General features: G+C 37.0%; 1 protein-coding gene and 1 long non-coding RNA gene across 3 annotated transcripts in view; one reads left to right on the top strand and one right to left on the bottom strand.

Annotated features, from left to right (window-relative positions):
- Positions 1-5517, bottom strand: part of PPARG (peroxisome proliferator activated receptor gamma) — a 61315-nt gene extending 55798 nt beyond the window's left edge. The window contains exon 1 of one of the 2 annotated variants that reach the window (XM_084531378.1): positions 5379-5517. The gene's annotated coding sequence lies outside the window, so the exon portion shown is untranslated. Of the gene's footprint in view, positions 1-5335 lie in introns of both variants that reach the window. The other variant, XM_084531379.1, reaches the window with a different exon arrangement.
- Positions 5518-5970: 453 nt separating this feature from the next.
- Positions 5971-12313, top strand: LOC311442316. Its single transcript, XR_014696561.1, has 2 exons — positions 5971-6079; positions 9118-12313. It is a non-coding gene; the product is annotated as an uncharacterized lncRNA (long non-coding RNA).
- The last annotated feature ends 8314 nt before the right edge of the window (positions 12314-20627 follow it).

Genomic DNA, 20627 nt, shown 5'->3' with positions numbered 1-20627 from the left:
TATAGAGATAGCAACCTAAGCTGAAAGCCTCCCAAACTTCAGAATTGCTGCTGCACAACTGTGAATAGTTACAGCAGTTACACAACACCTCTGTTCAATAAATCTAAACAAACACACAAGTACTATGGACTTACAATGCAATATTATAACATAAAATCCTGTTTTATGCAATGTACTGTAATCACGTCTTGTGTAAAAAGTTTAAGACCAGATCATAATTGGGCAGGGCTACTTTGTGCAAATATGAAATTCTCTGAAAAGTAATGTGCTTAAACTCAGTGGAAAAACACGAGACTCAATAAGAACATTTCCATCCCTCTCACTTATTCTATATAAGTCTTACAGGACAGCTAAAACTGTACGCAAAATCTCATGTTCAGAACTATAGAAACGCACACAGGTAAAGTCAGTTGAATTGTAGCCGGAAGTTCCCTATAAAAAAGGAATAGGATTCTGGCAGAAGGGAGTCTAAAATATGTCACAATCAAATTTGTGATAAAGAGGAAAGACACAATTCCCCCATGGAGATCATGGAATTATCATCACCAACGATCCGTAAAACAGCGTGAAGTTTCATGTTTTCCTCTCCTAATAGCTGTTACAAGACCTCAGACACATGCCTAATTTGAGGGCCTGGAATAAACTAATCCCAACTGTAAAGTCTGTACCAAAATGTCACTATTTCACTTACAGTTAAAATACTTTAAGAAAGTGATCATACAAATTCTAGAACAAAAGCAAGAGAAATATATCATTCCTGTTTTACTTACATTTCTTAAACCATTAAAAACAAACAAACAAACAAACAAAAACCTAGGGTTTTTACTGTAATATATATTCACGGTTATTTCATTTCAGCCTTTTAGTCTCACTGGGAAAACAGCAACTCATTTAGAGTTGGGCCCTCTATGTTCTGTATACTAAAACCACCGACTGACTTCACTAGTTGTAGCAAGCCGCATACAGGACATTTCAAACACTGCACGTAGATGGCAAACCTGACCCTACTGAAACATCAGAACCTCCACTGACTTAAACGAAGCCGGGACTTCTTTTCTAGCCTCTATGCATCTTCCAATAAACTGACGTGACCTTTTTTTGATACAGTGGAATGTTCTCTGTATTTCTCCGTTTGGATATTGTCCAATATTTATCACAGTGTGTTATCTCATGTTATATATAGATTTTCTACATCACTGAGATAAGCAGGAAGTCTTTCCATAACATAGGGTTAATACGTTACCTGCGCACACATATGCCCTCCAAGTATGTGCACAACAATACATATACATTCATCACGGCATTCATCAAGCACACTTGTGCCTGAACATACATACAGAAAGCTACGTAAGCTTTGTGTTTTTTAAATTGCTAATTATCAACCAGCAGAGTAGACTTTGGGATTCATAGACTTGAATTCATAGACTTTGTCCTGAATGTGCAGACTGCATGGCATGAAGGTGATCTGCTTAGTCATGAGGGAAGGGGGTGGCTTATGCAAGTCCACAAAGCATCATCTGGTAGTTGATTCCAGAAACATACAACCTGGTTTTTGAGGTAGTTACCTATCTTCCTCCTTTCTAAGTAGGATTTCTTTTGCCTATTTACAGTGAAGGCCAGTGAAACAGCAATAGATAGTAAGGTGCTGCTTGGAAATCTTCTTTTGCTGAAAGTTACCACATTTGTTGTAACAAATATACCTTAGTTTTTTCCATTTGTAATTATACAGTTTAGAATCTGTTACCAATGTAAGAATCTGTTACTGTTATGAGCATAAATTGAAACACTGAAAGTGTAAATTACAATTTTTGCATCAATCTCACTACTATATTGTGTCTCCATTGCAAATATGTAACTATTTGCATTCTCGTTTCATAGATCACATGGTATTAAGGACAGGGAAAACCTTTTTGTTTGACTGAGTACCAAATGGCCCAAACTTTGACCGGGCTGCTAGGCATTACTTCAATACAGGTAATTAAAAATATCTATGTAGTTCATATATCACAAATCTTAATTGGAGAATGATGCAATTGTTTAGTTCAATTCAGTTCAAGCACTCAATTCCTGAGTGGTTCAGGAGTGGAGAAACAGACCAAATAATATGCTGGAAGGTGAGTTCAAAAGGGGGAAGAAAGTTTGAGTGTGATCAAGTTGTCTTAAGTTCTGTGAAAGCTTTGAGATATGAAGACTACAGATCAGGCCTTGCCTTTTTTTTTTTTCCCCTCCTGAATTAAAAAAAAAAAAAAAAAAAAAAAAAAAGCAAAAGATTTAGGTTTATATTTGTCTTGTCGTGTGAGAGGAGTGAAAAATAACAACTTAAAAAGACAAACTATATTTCATTTAAAAAAAAAAGAAGAAAAAAAACGACACCACTGGGCCAAGGTGGTGGTGTGGAACTGGTGAGAGAAACACAATAAGTTTATCATTTAATGTAGGATTCAATTTATGTTTCATGCTCATGGGAATCTGAATATCTGAAGACAAATCTTACGGCTCTTTCATTTTTGTTCAGTCTTGGGAAAGCCTCTGCAGGCAAAAAAAGAGGTGGCAGTAGGGATTTTTTCCAAGTGATCCATAGCAGTTAAATTAAATCCTTAAGAACTGACCTGCTACTGGGAAATCCCAGCTTCTGTTTGTGGCATGGGTACGCAGGACTTGAGTATAACAATGCTCTCTTGCTTTGTGTTATTTCTAACTTTTTCTTTTGTCAGGCCACAAAAAGTTAACTGACACACAGTGAACACTTGCTGTAAAGTACATGAAAAATAGATCCCTAACATTAAAAAATATAGATCATTATGGAAACACAGTACAGAGTAATTAGCACTCATCTAATATGATGCTAAGTTGGGACAGAGTCTGTTATTAAATAAGTCTAGCAGTGATTTAAAAATGAAACTAATAACAACAACTAATGGAGAGTGTTGTGTCCATGACTTCAAAAGTACCCAGTGTAGAGAACTTATAATTGTATTTTAATTTCTCTTGAGTAACTGCACTGGAAACTGTTTTACTGTATGCCAGAAGATAGTATCGGGATAATTCTTGTGACAAAAAAAAAAAAAAAAGTAAAAATCCTTAAATTCCAAATATCAAATATGCATAACTAACAATTCACATTTAGGCTACAAAAACTGGCTAGTAAATATATTTGATGCCACTCTGAACAGAACATACATGTAAAACAAAAAGGAAGCCTCAGAAATCAAGACGGAAAAAACCTATGATAGATACGTTTCATTATTTAATCCATCATTTCACAAGGCAGTTTTCTTTCTACTTTTAAACTTTTTCCTGTTTTTTCCATATAACTTTCTTCAAAATTCATTTTATGAGCCACTGCTAGAAGTATTAAATTACAGTGCTAGTAATTGATGTGGGACCTAAATTTGTTTTATTGATTTAGAAATGGACTTATGGATGTCTCCAAAAATTCACAGAAAAGAGACGGACATAGAAACAGTATTGATACTGGATGTTTTTAATCAGTATCATAGGGAAAGATAAAAGAGGCATAGCTTCAATGTTCATCAGCTAATTTCTAATATCTTGCCACCTTCATTTTTTTGTGATATTTCACTATATGAAATATAAATGCATTTTGGAGGAGAAAAAATTATTTGTGTAATGACCATATTGTAATGGAAGTTTCATTGAGTGCTGACGTGTAATAAGTTGTAATGTCCAGGAACCTGACACGGAGGCATTGCTAAGAAACACATACTATCTTTAGTTAGTTAATGAGATATTTTACAAAACTGATGCCTAAGAACATTCAAATTCAAGTACTGCCTGTGTAAAAAAAACCTTTGAATTACATTTATGATTGGTTATCATTCAAACTCCATGCCAATTACTTTTTCAATTTTCTCTCCCCTTGACAAGTTCATGCTTATATTGCACCACATGCCTTAACACACTGCTTAGACAGATTTCTTTTAATCTTATAATTAAATCTCTACACAATTTTTGAAGCTATTTTTTGTGACAGCCAAAAGAATAATGATGTCAAACACCACTTCACACAATAAATTTTGATATTAATGGGAGCACAACAGAGGAAAGTTCACTCCCATGGACAGCACTGAGTATCATATGTCATACATGGTGTACACTGGAAAATTTTAGTTAACTAGTAACAAACTATAGTAACGTTTTAAAAGCTAAATTACTGATTAAATTATGGAATAGTTGCTACCAGCAATGTACATATTTATATATTTTTGTTTTGGCTACTCATTTTTAAGTGGAACGCTACAACCATGTTCCACAGCAAAAGCTTGTTCAGAGATGGGGCAGCAGGTCACGACTACCAGGCTAGCCCACGGCCTCAGGTATTTCAGGGAGAGCTGTAATCGATCCTTCTGATTTAAAGGAACCCAGAGCCCACAGCACGTGGAGAAATTGATAATTTCCTGAGCTTTCCATCAGAGCAAATACCAGTCTTACGTCACTGATTATTAATAAATACATCACTGTTAAGTCAGCATTGTATGGTCATGTGTACACAGTGCCGTGAAGTTACAACACCACAGGAACTTGCACTCTCCAGTTGTAGAATACCCTGGAGAGAAATGACACCAGGAAGATTACAAAATGCTCCTGCGAACCTGAGGCATGCCATCAAGACATAACACATTTCAACACAGCATCTCGGCTGTTGCAGGCTCAGGAAGGCTCCCTGACTTTCTGCGGTTGAGAAATAAATAATAAAATGAAGAAAAACCCAAACCGCCAACCAACGCTCTTCATTCATTACGCGAACGGGGCCAGGTGAGCGCCAGCAGCTCCCCGGCCGCCCCGCTCTCCTCTCGCAGCACCGGGCTGCGCCCTGCCCGCGGTGCCCCCATCCCGGCGGGCAGCGGATGGCCCCTGGGCCCCCCCCGAGGGGGCGGCAGCCCCCGGACCCCAAACCCCAGCCCCCGGACCCCGAGCCCGGCAAGGCGCACCTGGAGCCCCGGCGCCGGGCTCCCCGTGCCCGCCCCGTGCCGTCCCCTCAGGCGGCCCCCACCGGCAGCGGAGCCGTGTCCCGGCAGCCCTCCCGCCCCCCCCGGACCGTGCCCCGCGTTCCCGAACTCCCCCTCCTCGCCCCTCAGCCCCGGGAGCACCCCTGGGAGCCCGCTCGCCCTTGAAGCCCGCCCGGTCCCCGAGCATCCCCGGCGGCTCGGTTCCCCCCGCCCCGGGGCCGAGCCCGAGCCCTGTCCCCACGCCGGGGCTGCTCCGCTCCCGCCCCAGGCGCTTCCCCTCAGCCCCTCCTCGCCCCCAGCCGCGGCGCCCCTCAGGAGCCCGCGGCTCCCCCCTCAGCCCGCGGCTGTCCCCGCGCCCCCCTCACCTCAGGGGAAGGTTCCTCCCCTCCCCCGGTAGCCCGCACTGACCTGGTGCTGTCAAGTCTCAGCCGGGGACACTGTTCCCTTCCAGCGGGATAAACTCCCCGGCCCGGCCCATCCTACCGGCCAGGCACCGCCTCCCCCGCCGCTGCACCGCCCCCCGCCGGCCCACCCGGCCGTCGCCCAGGGGCGAGCCGACGCCGCGGGCCGGGGCTCGGGGCGCTGCGCGGGTCGGGGCTGGAGCCGCGGCCGGTGGCGGGCTCCGGGGAGGGGCAGGGGCTGAGGTGCGGGGCTCGGCTGCGGCCGCCGGGGCGGGCGAGCACCCAGAGGGACGGGAGAGGTGGTGGACGCGGAGAGGGAACGGGTCAGTGAGGGTGAGGAGGAGGAGGAGGAGGAGGAGGCGCGCCTTCCCCTTCCCCTGCCCTTCCCCGTCAGACCCCGTCCGTTCACCCGAGCCGGTTCCCTCCGGGTCCGTGCCCGTTAAGCCAAATCACAAGCGTGTACCTTGCGTGAGGGCAGACCGCGGGCCCTGGAGTGGATCTGGAATTTGATCTCTGCTCCCTGTAATCTCCTGTAACTGAAAATTTAGTTTTTCCGGCTGCTAACTGCTTTCTCTTTTGCATTCCCATTCTCCTCCAGCTAACTCCTCTCTGCGCTGCGGGTAGTTGCTTTGGTCACCTCACGTCAATTTGCATCCTACTGTGGCAGGAGTAAATGCTTTTCTGAAAAGATTCTTAGCAGTAACGGAGGTAAATGAAATTCTTTTTTCCCCCACTTTTTTTAGCTACAGACCCCCCCCTCCCCTTGCCTCTGAGGCATGCAGAGAGAAGCGGTATAGACTATGCTCAGTAAGTCTCAAGACAGAGCAAGTTCAAACAAGCATGTCACCTCCTTCCATTTCACCCTTAGATTCTTTTAAATAGAAGTTAGATGTTAAAAGTAAGTCATAAGATCAACAACCTTCTTCAGAGAGTCATCTTGTAAGTCAAGATGCCCCAGGATACAACAGTTTATCTTTAAAAACCCTTGATCTATTGGACATCATTAGAAGATTCAGAGGATCCTAAATTTGCCTCATTATGGTTCTTAGTCATCAGGCATTTTGAAAGAGAGTCTCCGTTTGCTTTATTATTTGTATACTGAAGGCAATTTATAGATTAGAGTTGAATACGTCAAAATACCTGGTTGACTTATAGATACTAACATTGCCTACAGCTTTTTGTTTATGAGAACAATCTCTGTAGAGGCTTGAAGCCTCGTGTTAATTTTTATGAGAATTATCTATTTGTATGGGCTTGAAGCAAGCATTACTTCTGCCTTGACATATAAAGGATTTTTTTTTTCTATTTTCCTTCCATCTGGAATTTTTTAGCTCTAGAAAAGTGGAAATCTTTTGTTTGTTTTCTTCATTATTATTATTATTATTATTTTTTTTTTTTTATTAGGCTTACTGCAGTAATACCTATTCAATAGTACGCTGACTCAGAATTAGAAGCCAGGGACTGAAAACAAGTAAAACAAAACCTCAGAATTAGCTCAAGATGCCATGGATGAATAAACAGGCAAATGTGGGTAAAAATAATATACCAATAAAAGAGGTTTAAATACCTATTTTAATACTATTTCTAACCACTTTACAACAATATCTTATGTAAAGTTTCAATAGGATATTAAAAGAAGGATCTTAGCTGGACACCTCCACAGAGTTCAAATTTAGCTCTGCTGAGAACAGAAACAACACTGTTCTCTGTGCAAACTACTGGAGAATATACCCCCTTAATTTGTCTGATTAACAGAGGAGCTCTTCAAAAACTCAGGACTTTAAAATGCACATTTTAAAAAACTCCATGAAACTGGGAGCATTCCAGAAAATGGCAGGTATTAATAAACATCTGATTGTGAATATAAAGTCAGACTTTGATGCTAGACTTTTAATAAGGTCATAAGTAAAGCAGGAAAAAAAAAAAAACCATACTTTAGATTTTACTTTTAATTGTAATAAAATTGCATGCACACATAAATAATACTTTTAATTAAATTCCATGTGTGGAATAAAGACATATCCAACTCAGCCCAAAGAAATCAACCAAACCGAGCTTTCAGAGAATTGTTACAAATACTATACAATTTTCTTTAAGTTATAAGCATTGTGCTGTTTTAACAAGTTCATCCTTTGAAAAGAATTTGTAGGATATAAAGCAGAAATGTAATATTGGCTTATTATGTACAAATTACTTAGGTTTTGTAAATATGCATTTTAACAGATTGAGACAGGAAAGGAAAAATAAATTACTTAATCTGATTTCCTGCTTAACAGCTTTTTAGGTAGTGTTTGGTGCCCTGTATCTTTTAGAAAGACAGCTAATATTAATTTGAAGATTCAAGGGAAGAATTCTTAAATTTTCTTTGGTAGTCAAAAATACACCTTATTTATTATTTGAATTAATCTGGCTTTTTTTTATCAACAAAGGTCATTTTTTTCACTCATGGAAGATAGAAAGCCAATTGTTTTTGTGTTGCTGATGAAAGCAGGCTACAAATACATTATCTTTTCTAAAATTAATTCTAGATTTTCTTTTTTCAGTAATGAAATGGTAATAATAAAGAAATCTCTTTATCAATTTCTCATGCGGCTTTTGTTTGCATCGTTTGACTGCAGGCTTTTGATTATGGCGACTGTCTGCCCTGCTATCTGAATGAATTCCCAGGTTTGGCTGGGACCTTAAGCATTATGAAACAAGAATGAAATGTCAGGCTCAGGCCTTCCTGAATCACGGGCAATTCTTCCCTAAATTCAGAGGCAAGTTGCAAAGGGCCTCAACATCAGTTCTGATTTTAAAGTTAGATGACAACTTGTCTTCAGAAAAGATCAATTTTACTTTATTTTTCTTACTGGTTCTAAAAGGATTAATTAGTTCTTTTCACATGGAAGAAATGGTAAATCTTTTGAAGTTTGATGCATCTGAAAAAAAGATTTTATTCCTGTGGTGTGTGTATACTATTTATTCATTTTAATTATTAAGAAAAGTTGAAGCAGATTGACTTGAATTATACAGCAAAAATAGTCCCATTGAAATGAGAAAGAGTACTTTTGGAATCTTGGGATGGATAAGGGTATGGCCCAAATAGTCTGTCTTAAGCAATTTTATTTTTCTTTCCAATCTTAATGAAGGAATTTTTGTGCAACTGATTCTAAGGTATGCCAGGTAGGTCTTGAAAAGGGTAGAAATCTTTTAAGGATACGGAGGTGAAAAATGTATACGCCTTCCTGTCTCTGCAAATATACTAGTTTCAAATTTACTTAATTATTTTGATGTTTCCATTGTGTCTATGCTTTAGGTCTCCAGGTGCATTACAGAAGTTTAAAATCACAAATCACACAGTGTGTCCCATCTCGGTATACTGGAAAGAATGAAAAATTATCTAGCCAAGCGTAACATCTAGAGGGCAATCTCATACTCCAGCAGTGTGACTATAAATCTAGCAGTCAGAACAGTTCTGGCTGTGTAAATTGCATTGTTTTAAAGTAAAGGGGTTTAAGAAAGCTATGAAACTATTGTATTGCTGCATTTTTTACAGTTACCCTGTCTTCTTTATCTTGGGTTATGTATTTTTTCAATTTACATAGCTGCTGTTCATTTATTGATAACAAGAATTTTGCATTAGCATATCTTATTCTCTCTTTACTGGCAGTTTTTGGTCTTCTGGGAAGATATGTTTGCAATAAGTATTTCATAATATTCTGCCACATGCCTATCTTCAATTTTCACATTCTTTCTATATGCAGTTTTACTTGAAGGAAATCAGGAGTTTAAACTGCAATCAGTGGAGTTTTATACGGAAATAATAAGTGATGGTGGAAGACTATTCCCTTGGTATGATTCCAGACTCTCTTTGGAGATCACCCTACAGTATTGTTATACTGCATTTTAGCATGCTGTGCCTTGGATCCAGCAAAAGTGATAGGACTAGGCATAATGCAGATTTTTTGTAGATAACTATTGAGCGGGTCAAAACAAGAACCCTTTTAACTAAAAATGATCCTCCTTTTCCTGAACCTTGAAGCTCAGATAAAAAGAGATCAAAATCCAAATCATGCCTGCTTTAAATTCTGTAAAGCCAAGATCACACCAGGCTGCCTACCTCTAATTATAATGGTTTATTCATTATCTTTGGTCTTTCCCCAACTCTCAACTTCTCCGATTTCTTTCTGTCTTGAAGAGAATAAGTTTTCTCTGGGATTGTCTGGTTCTTCTGTAATAGGATATTGTCTTCATGTTATAGTCCATTCTGATCAGGTGGATCTAAATTTTGTATCACACGCAGATTTCAGACAAAAGAATGTAGTAATAAAGAGCTCAAGCGTATACTGCTATCCATCAGATCTTCTAATACATCAGAAATTTATTTCTGAAGGAATCATTTTAAAGCAACAAAAAGTTTGTGGTCATTTTAAGTTTCTATTAAAAACACCATTTTATCCTAATTTGTTGTGTGATTAAGTTAAGAGAGATTTATGAATCTAAGTCATTAAACTTTCAAAACTGAGATTTCTACAGTTGAACTTGTTTAGACATCTTAAATTAGTAGCTGATGCAACCAAGATTTACAGTTGTGCTAATATAAGATGGGAAGAGGGTGGCTGGTCTTGTGGTTAAAGCATGGGACTAGCTGCTGAGAGGTCTATGTTCTATTCCTGGTTGTGTCACTGACTTCCTGTGGGTCACTGGCTAAGTCACTTAGCTGTGGCTCATTTTGCTCATATATAAAATGTGAATAATACTTTTATTACTAAAGTAAGTCATTAGTATTTATACAATTGTTTATGCTCATTAATGGACTTGGTATATAACTGTTTCAGCAGATCAAACCCCATATTTCTAATGTTCATGTAGTTTGCTACGTCTTCTCACACAGCAGTTCATTGATTCCAGTAAAGACAACTGAAAACTCCTAAGTCCAAAATTTAACTTAAAGCATCTAGAGAACATTGCTTCCAGCTTCAAAATGAACATTTGTTCAGGAAGAGAATTTAATAATCTCTTTAAGAGTGTGAGAAAGTTAGTTTTTGTGATATTTACTCCCTCATAATTGTTAAAAAAGAATTAACTCCCCCCCTCCTATTGTTTCTTTTGGAGGATTGTGTGAAGATCGCTTGGCACTTCCATTTCCTATGACCTTTGTCCTGTTTTATAGTTTTTATACATTGTTGTGATGGAATTAATTTGAAATACTATTTTTAAAATCCCTGCTTTTTACATATTTTACCCCAGTCTCCAGGGTGCTCCAGATAGATGTCAGAAATACTATCGCTCAAATAAATGAGGATTCTGTAGGAAAACAGTATACACTGCAACTGCCAAATCCCAGTGAAAGTCATTGAGTCAAGAGCATCTCCCAGTATACTGTCCAGCCTTAAGGATTAGTTTCTCAGAATTTCAGTCACTGTGGGACAGACCTCACAGTGATGTTACCACAACTTTGATTTCCATTACTGAGAGAAACTCTAGAGGATTTTAAATTGAGGAGAATTGAGATGATCTGTCTTTTTCAAATGGCTGGTAGATCAGGTTTATATACTTGCATACTTACAAACATAAGGCAGATGTACATCATAAAGTCTAAAAGAGAATTAGGTGTTCAGACAATTATAGAGAGTTAATTATCTTAAATTAAATATCTTCATTAGTCTTTGCAGTAATAGGTTGCATATCTTCCAATAACAAAACCAAAGGCTAAAAAGCAGGGTTATTTTGTCTTTTTAGTTAATATATATTAATATAGTGCTAAGCATCCTAAAATTATACAACTTTATTAATGTTATTTCTAAAAGAATCACCAGAAGGAGTAGCAAACCAATAAAATGTAATCACACTTTTCTTGCATCTCACAAAATATATTGCAAGGGCTTTTTTCTTATTTCATGAAAGTTGTGACCACCTTGGTATACTCCAACAAAATAAGCTCGCACACAACTCTGACTGCTATCTTTTACACGTAGATTCACAATCAGTGTGAGACTCCTGACAGTAGCATAGTGAAGAAGTACATAAATATTTGTAGTATTAGGGCATAATATTTTTCTAATGTTACTTTGAGTAAATGTGTACAAATGGTAAACTCAAAGGCCTCAGATGACAGTTAGTTTCTACTACATAAATGGTATCTGCTTGCTCTCTGATTAAATCACAAATCAACCCAAAAATGTGCTGCCAGCATTCATGAAATTTTGCTAGGTAGAGAAGCAGTACCTTTAATTCTTATTAATCTTTGAAATAGCTATTGTATTAAGGTCATTGATGTTTCACTCATGCAAATAGTTCCATTGGTTTGTCAGCAGCTTTTCTGAATTGATTCCTATTAGGCTTTTTAATAAATCATTATTTTCATTTAAGATCTTAAGAATCTTTAAAAAATAAAATTAATAATTGGTTTTTAGTCTGTGCTAACCATTAAAGAATGCCAGGTAACTTTAGCAGTGAATCAGGGGCTATTTTGGGAGAAAAATATTATAATAATTTGCAGGAAATAACCTTTTTGTTCCAAAACAGCTGTCATTGAACACTATTATATCTACAACAATTAAAATTATCTTTGGTAACTTTTAGTATTTGGCATTGCTCCATTATTGTTCAGTTAAATATTTTTCAAGTATGTTAGGACTTCTGCCCACTGTGTTCTTGAAACCCTTCATTATCAATACAGAAGTTCTTTCTCAGTTTTGTCATATTGTAATCTCTCTCATGGAATGACATTCTGTATCATCTGTGAAGATTATTTGTCATTTTATAGAAGGCTACAGGCCTTTTACTGAGTACTGATGACTTGACGTTTGTAGGATAGAATTTGCTTTTTAATATTAAGTGTTGAATGCCAAAAAATAATAATAATAGTAAAAAAGAATGTACTAGTTAACATGTAATGTGAGTTAGGAAACATGTGCAAACATCCTGGTGAATTTAAATAGCTGGTTGGATCAGAAATGGAGGAAAAATAACATTGGGTCAGGAACAAAACACAAAGCAGCCAGAAACCTTGTATTTCTAATTTAGGATATAAATACTCACTGCTAAAAATTCTTTGTTACAAAATTTAATTGATTAAAAAAGGGAATGTTTTAGGGAGTGTTGTTGGTTGGTGGCTTTAATATGTGTCAAATAGTAATTAAAACTATTTCCACACTACTGGAACTTGTCATTCACTACAACTGAAGTTAGTTGATATATAACCTTTCCTGTGACTTGTTTTTCAGAATGAAATTTTTATTATTTGTATTGTAATAATCTTTGAGTACTCAGTATTAGCAGAGCAAAAGTAAAATAGTATGCTGTTTAAAGAGTCCATCATATATATGTAACAAATGGTAATATGTTATTGATAGCACGTTGACATGTACGGTATGCTTACTTGTATTTGCATCAGTATAAATTAATATACAAGTGTCTCTTCAATGTGACATGTATGTATCAGATGCCATTAAAGTAATTTCTTTATGCAAGATTTTACTCTGTGAACCGAATTATTAATATTTTCTTACTCCATGTATAATTGTATAAGCAAAAAAAAATGTTATCTTGGGAATATACATGACATGTTGATTTCTGGTATTTAGCCATATATATGAATAAATGATAAAATACAGCAGGTTAGTACACTGTAGGCTATAACTTGGTGACCTACTGTTGTTACAGTGAACTAAAGTCACCTTGAGGACTCCCTTACTTTCATTTGAAAACTTCTGTTGTTTGGGCCAGAGCATCCTGTTATGTGTTCATCTGTCTTTGTGGAACTGTCATTTTACTGAATTTTTCTTTGGCCCAGCAGTTGAACTTGGAGTACTAGCTTACCAGAGCATGAAAAATATGAGTAGATAGGGCAGAAAATCTGATTAAATTGGGAATTTATGATTGAAATTATGTTGTATTTTTTATTACAGAGCAAATATATTTATTTGCAAAGTATGTTTTTTCCATAGCTCCGCTTTTTAGAGTATAATGGTACATACTGGGTCACAACTGAACTCACTTTTTCAGTTACAGCTGCTTTTCCATAATTTGTTTTTTCAATAATCATTTACACTGTATTCAAATGAGTACAGTGTGAGGAAAACACTTGTAAATGTGAGTGAAATGTGAGGTAAAAAAAAAATTACAGCAAAGTCCTCCACAAAACTTTCAACTCACTGGGGACATAGCCCTGATAATTTACAAGACTAAAAATAGATTATTTACTACTGAGAGAATATAGAAGTTGCAACACTTTTGGGAAGAAAAAATGAAAGTCTTGTTTAACTTGCATTGTAGACTGTGACTTGGACCACTTTGTCCTTCAAAGACATTTTTGCAGGCAAGATAGAACAACTTCTCTACATTACAGTAGTGTATAATGAATGGAGTGAAAGCATAACAACAGATGCCTAAAATGTGAAAAGCAAAATTTCAGACTTGATTTTGCATACTATAATGCTAGATGCAGAGTATTGCAAGATTTTAACTTTGTAATTATTGGGAGAAAACAGAATTATTTTTGTCTTTAGGTATATATCCAGAAGACTACTAAAAATGGAAAAAATATTGGTTTTAAGAATTTAGCCTGTTCCTTTGAATTATATTATTGAAATGTCTAATCTTAGCTCAGAACAAAGAAGTGATTTAGGGTAACTGCTCTCACATATGGCAGCAAACTCCTTCCATTCTAACTTTTCTGTCCCCAGTTTCCTGTTTACTCATCACACAGATCCAGTCTCTTTTTGTCTGGAGTTCTTTATCCATGAGTGTACCTTTTTACATGTATTTCTTTATTTATTTTGTTAGAAACCTCAGCTACGTTCTACGTTTGTACTGTTTTGTTTTGTCTTGTTTTGTTTTTTTTCCAACGTCTGTTGTTGTTGTTCTTAGAGAAGATTCCTGTTTTTTAATTACATGATGTGATCTCTTACAGCCTAATCTGTTTACCAGGTTAAGTTTTTAAGTGCTCTCAAACCTTTCTTTAAATTAATTTTTATATTTTTGAGAAACCTTTATGTAAGTATATATGCATTTCTATTACTGGCAGTATTTTTTGAAACAGAGGACAATATATCTTATTTCCCAGTTATGTTAATTTACTTTTCTAACATTCTGAAACCACTTAAACTGGGAAGAACAGATGATGAGTTCTAGTAGCCAGGTGAAATTAGGAATGTGGAAAACAAAGTAAACCAACCTGCTCTGAGATCTGTTGGTATGAGAGCAAAACCAATTTAGTGGAGGTTAAATTCACCTCTTTCTGATTGCATTATCTTCCTGTCTTTTAAGAATGATTATTAGAATATTTCATTATCACGTATCCCTAAGATCTGGTAAAAGGTATTTATGAGAACATATTTGTATATTCCTTCACACATCCGAAAAATGATTTAATAGTTATTTCTTTTAAACATTTTGAATAGTGTTGACTTCCAGCTACACTTTCAGTTGTAACACTGTACTGCTTTTTCCATATGCCAATCATAGATAATTGCCAATGACAATATAGATAATTACAGTCTGGTTCCTTAAGCTTAAATAATAACAATTGAGCTGATGCTGAGGCTCTTCTATATGACCATTTGAATAAATTATAAAATATCTCCCTAACTAATTTCAAATTGAAATTTGTCGCTCAACCCATATTAGAGGTAGAGAGTTGCCCTGGATGCTTGACAGTCTCTCTTAAAATCCCTTTTAAGTGAGAAAATTGTTATAGTATCTTTGGTTTGCTTCCTTTTTTTTTTTTTTTTTTTTTTTTTTTTTTTTTTTTCCTCTTTTACCCATTGGAATTCAGTTAGAGGAATATTATCAGTCTGCCTACGCCCCCAGGTTTTACAAAATAATTTCTTTACGCTTTTATTCTGTTAAAAGGCAGCCACACCACTCTTGCTGATGCATTAAGACAGTGCAAGTGGGCATATCCTGCTGTCAGAAATGTGCACACATGTGACTTGCAACAGGAATTGTGTGGGTGTCTGAGATCAGAATTTGGTCCAATGCATGCACAGCCTGAATTAGCATCCCCTTTTGCTGTGCAGCAGCAAAGAGCTTCACCCAATGTCCAAAAAAGGGAAGAGTGCATCGTGATCCGCAAGTGCGCAGCTGGGGTCCCCGGGGTCTGGCTGGGGCCCTCAGTGGGTTGGCTTCGTAATGGGAGAGTGAGAAAAGGGAAAGCAAGGAAACGTAATAACATAGTTGATAAATTGTGTGTATGGTTGGGGTGGGGTCACAGACAAAAGGAAAAGAAGGTTTTCTGAGGTTTCTTATAACAAGGAGCAGATTTTCTGTGTTCTTCTGACCTCATTATTGCATTAACTGAAACACTGCCTTGATTTTCTTTCTGTGCTTGGGGAAGCAAGGAACTAGGAGGGCTTTTTTGATCTCTCATGGGTACTTTGCAGCAGTGATTCCAGGTGTATGCTTTGGAACTCATCTTTTAGTAAAAATGCCATTAACAACAACAAAAAAGTTGTATTTTCTGATTCTCCCTACTGTTTTAATTAGATACGTTTTCTATTCTCAGCTTTTGCCAAATGCTGTTAAAAGAGATTACAGATTAACACAAACTAGTTAAAAGAAATACTTTCTTAATTTAGAAATTTATGCTTGTTGTGTAGGGCACAACAATAACAACAACAAAATTCCAAACATCAAACCAAAAGTAAAACAACTGTCAGAATGATGATCAAAAAGACTTTCCAGAGTCTTTAGATTGATTCACATAATACAAAACATTAAGGAAAAACAAAATGAGATTAGAAAGGGTTGGCTTCCTAGGTCTCCCTTCTACTTGCATTTAAACACAGAACTCTTCATAACTTTCAAATTTCCCTTAGAAAAGCCTATACTTTCTCAGTCATAGGGACAGAAGAGAAACACACCTATGCGTGTGCTGCAAGCTGCAGTTTGCCTGAGATGAGAAAAGTGAATCTTGAGTGCTTGAACTTTCTTCCTTGTCTGAACAGTGCAACCTGTGATACATGTTCCCCAACGTCCATCCCATTTGTTCTAGTAAGACCCTGGCCAATCTAACAGTGGAAAATGAAATTCAGAGGAATAATTCCCCTAAAAGATTAGGACAGCATTTGGTGGAAGAAGAATAGCTGCAGTTTGGTTAATCACCTTCTAGTCAGCTATGTTTCAGAAAAGACTTACTGCAGGTGGGGAGAATTTAGAGAGGACATTTCCAAGATGTGTATGTTTCTAAGCTTATTTCATAACAGCATGTGTTTAAGATCATGCTCATTGGAACTTCTGGAGAATATTTTCTTTTCCATCTATAGAATTTCTCATTTGTATTATTTATTTATTATTTATTTATTCTTTTGCTTTTTTTTTTTTTTTTTTGGTTATTTGGTTATTTTCTCTTTTGATGCTAATTTTTTTTGTCTGCTTTGAGCTTTCTAAAAAAAAATAATAAAAAAGTTTCTTACATATGTTTTGTTACCTATTTTGTGATTAGAAAAACCGTCATTAGGTGAGACGTTGATGGGAAACATAGACTTGAATTACCTATCACGTTCTTTTAGGTGAATGTCTTTCACTGGTAGTTTATGGGTAGAAATGTTAAACCTTAAAAATTTGCTCAATTGTGTAGAAGATGCTTTGAGTAGATAAATAACCCTGTAATAACTTAAACTCTTAAAGCAGATGTTAATTAGGCTGTGAGTAATTTTTAAAGCATTACTATAGTGATAGTTTCCAGACTGTTCACTGCTCAAAATTTAGTTTGGGAAATTCTTTTTACAAAATTGTTCCTGGTGAATAAAAACGTTTCCATAAGCTATTACTTTTTAATGTTATTTTCACTGCTTAAACCAGTTAGGTGATTTGGTCTGTTTATGACCTTCCTTAAAGTATGGAGCTGAAGGATTGAGCAGTACCTCGAATGACAGAAAAGTTGAGGAAGATATTTGGTGTGTCACCGAATATCTTGTGTATTCTTTGTTGATTTAAAAAGTAGCACTGTAGTACTAGTGCTTAGACTTAGACCACAACGCCACATATGTTTACACACATCTACTGTCACTGCCATGGAACTACTTTAATGTAGTAGTTATTTGTTTGTGTGTGTCTATAACTGCAGGAATCAAGACTTTTACATGCCTGAGGGTAAAATAAACAAAATATAATCTCTTGCTCCTTTCCTCATAATTTTGGCTAGTTTCTGAGGGGGTTCTTTGCCCCAATTCTTTGGTTTTGGTTACTTTTCTGCAGTCCATTATGGAAAACAGCCATTTGTGAACTGTAGAATAAAACAGTTACTTGCCTGTACCTTTGTTTCCCAGTTCTTAAAAACTGTTTCAGATTCCTGCGTGGGTGAAAGCTATTAAGCAAACAGAAATATTTGTTCCTCCTAAAAAACAAACAAACAAAAACCCCATACTTGACTTAAGTGACAAAGGTGAGAAAACTAGCTTCTATAAAGTTACTAAGTTCTCTAAGATGTTATACGAACACCTGCTTTGCTCAAGTATTAATTTGTGCCTGCAGATGACCCTCTACTTGTCCTTTTCACGGACAACTCCTTCCTGAATCTCTTCTGTGGTTACAGGTGCTCTTTTTCCTCTTTAAGGAACTGTGTGCCAGGTACTTCTGTTTGGCCACTTTGTTGGTGGCTCATGATAAAGTGTTAAGACTGAGAAAAGACATCTTTCTGCACAGAAAGTTTTTGATGGATAGTAGTGATCCTTTTTGGCTGTATGTGCCAGCAAGGATGTACAGACACTGCAAAGAGCATCTTTATGTTTGGTTACTACAACACCAATGAATCCACTTACTAATAAGATTAGAAGTGGTGGATTATTAGTAAAAATTAGTAATGTTTCCCTAATTGCTTCACAATTTAAATGGGCTTCTACATTGCAAAGATCATTGGAGGACTGTTGATATGACTCAAGTGTAATATAATAGTGTGTGGGAAGCTGTACTAGAAGAGAGTAAGATTGCTGCACAACAGTTCTTAGTGTTGTTACAACTTGTCAACATCAGGGTCTTGGGCCCACCTAGAGAAGTTAAAGGTCAGTTGACTAAGTAACTATCTATGTAGGGAGGGTTCTTCTAGCAGTGGAAACTAGAGGAGGAGGTACAAGATGTAATGCTTATGATTTTAACTATACAGATTCAGATTAAGAATATAATTGAAACAAGTAATCTGGAAAGTTCCGTATTATTACCCAGAGCCTTCAAACTGACTTTGAATATATTTCTAGAAGATATGGTTGATTTACCAGGAATTGGCTACAGGTTTGATAGAGCAATTTCTGTAGAAGTTTCTATGGTTTATAGGGGTTCAAATCAGATAATAATCTTTTCTGTCTTTAACATCCATGGTCTTTCTTGATGTGCCTGAATTTTAATGGTTGGTAGTATCAAGCAATTATTTGCCTTTGACTGGAGTTTTTCTGATACTTTCTTTCTCTATGTAAAGTATTCACTATGGTAAATATTTTAATTATTAGTAAAATCCATTAAATATTCTTCTTACCATCAGATTTATCATCTAATGTTTTTTTTTTTTTTTCTTTTTCCCTGTACATTTCATTATTCCTTCCATATTCTAAATGAAAGAACATCAATGCCTCCATAGCTATTCACAGTACTTTATTCCCTATGTAATACTACTTCTGCTTTATAGTTTAATTCTGTATTTAATCTTAGCTTCCTAAATGTTTAGATTTACCACTTTCTGGTTCTTCTCTAGTTTTATACAAATGTGAACCATTTGGCAAGTCTGACATCACATGTTCTGCCAAAAAGCAGAGGAGCTAATTGAAATACTCTGAGCATTTCAGTTTCAATCTGTAGGCCAAATTCTCAGTTGTCATCAACTCAGTTGTCGTAATCATGCAGCTCCTCAACAGTATGTGGAAATACGCCGATACAAATTGAGACTATAACCTACTATCTGTAATTGAGATCCGTTGTTTAGTTGCCTGATGGAAAGGAAATTTTTTTTACATCCTGATGCTGTTTTCTCCAACAACATGGTTTCTCAGTAATTGCCACCTTTGTCCTCCTCATTACAGAATGTGCTATATCTAGCAGCTGAGATGAACTGTTGTACCATCCAGGATTGAATGGGGCAGCGGTCACATCCACTCTTGGCAAATAGTTTCAGCCTTGGATCCTGTTTCTTGCATCCTGATGCTGAGCGTTCTGTTTACTACAGTTTTCACAATAGCCTTTGAGAACGAGTACTCTGGGAACACAATAGTGTACCTCCAAAAGAGTTGCCAAGAGGAAAAAAAAAATAGACTTCCTTCTTTGGCAGTGGTAGAATATAGGTAAGGCTAAAGCAGCATTCTTAGCCAGCAAGAAGGGCATAACAATATATTTTGACTCCAATAACTCAAATCAAGTTTCCTTTGAGCAACTGTTTTTTTTTTTCTTAGGAGTTTAGAATGACTTTTCTTTTTAAAGATGATTGCATATAGAGGATGGAGGGAAGGAAGATGTATTCAAGTATTTAAGTAGAAAGGAAACTGGACATCTCATAATTTGCAACCTAGTATAGATCATAGCAGGAAATGTAATTTAAAATAAAGGATGAGATTGGTACCTATGAAAAATATTAGGATATCTTGTTTATAGGCACTGTGTTACAAGTACTTAATATCATTAAGAGAAATTCTAATATGAAAAGTAGTGATATCATGAAGACTCGAGAGGTTTCTGGAAGTATAGGAGCAGATAAAGAACGAACCATAATGAACAGAACCACTACTTTTCATCAGGTAAACTGATGCTTCATCTAGTTTCCAAGAGGTCTGAATTTTTTCATGGGCAGGAGAGGGAGAGAGGAGGTGAGGTAGGAAAGGAGGAGGATATCCCTGCTGCTTTTTTTCTCATCTTCTGTGAAGTGTGGAGAGTGGAGACAAGAGTAGCAGACCTGCCACTGAGGCAGGGGCTGGAGACCAACCATACTTCCTTTTAGAAGCAACATGGCAGAGATAATGGTGCTAAAGGGCTGTGAATGCTGTTCAGTTTATGCTACAAAGGAGAGTGCATCACTAAAGAGATGGAAGGATAAAATCTAAATGAGAGTATTTTTGGGGGGTGTGGTGTTGGGGCTGTAACAGAAGAGACAGACATTTCAAAAAGGAAGAAATAGGCAGAGAAAATAGGTGGGTAAAACTCTGGCTTCTGAATCCCTAATTGTGAAGATTTCCTTATGGACTATTACAAACTTTAGCAGTATGGATGTTGATTTTCATTTGGCTAATAAAAGTGAGAGCTGTAGTCTCATAACTCAGGCACTAGCCTGATTGTGGCTGTTGTATATGCG

The sequence above is a fragment of the Aythya ferina genome (assembly GCF_964211825.1).
Source record: "Aythya ferina genome assembly, chromosome: 10".
NCBI lineage: Eukaryota > Metazoa > Chordata > Aves > Anseriformes > Anatidae > Aythya > Aythya ferina.
Note: the sequence above shows the minus strand (reverse complement) of the source record. Positions and strands in the feature narration are given on the sequence as shown.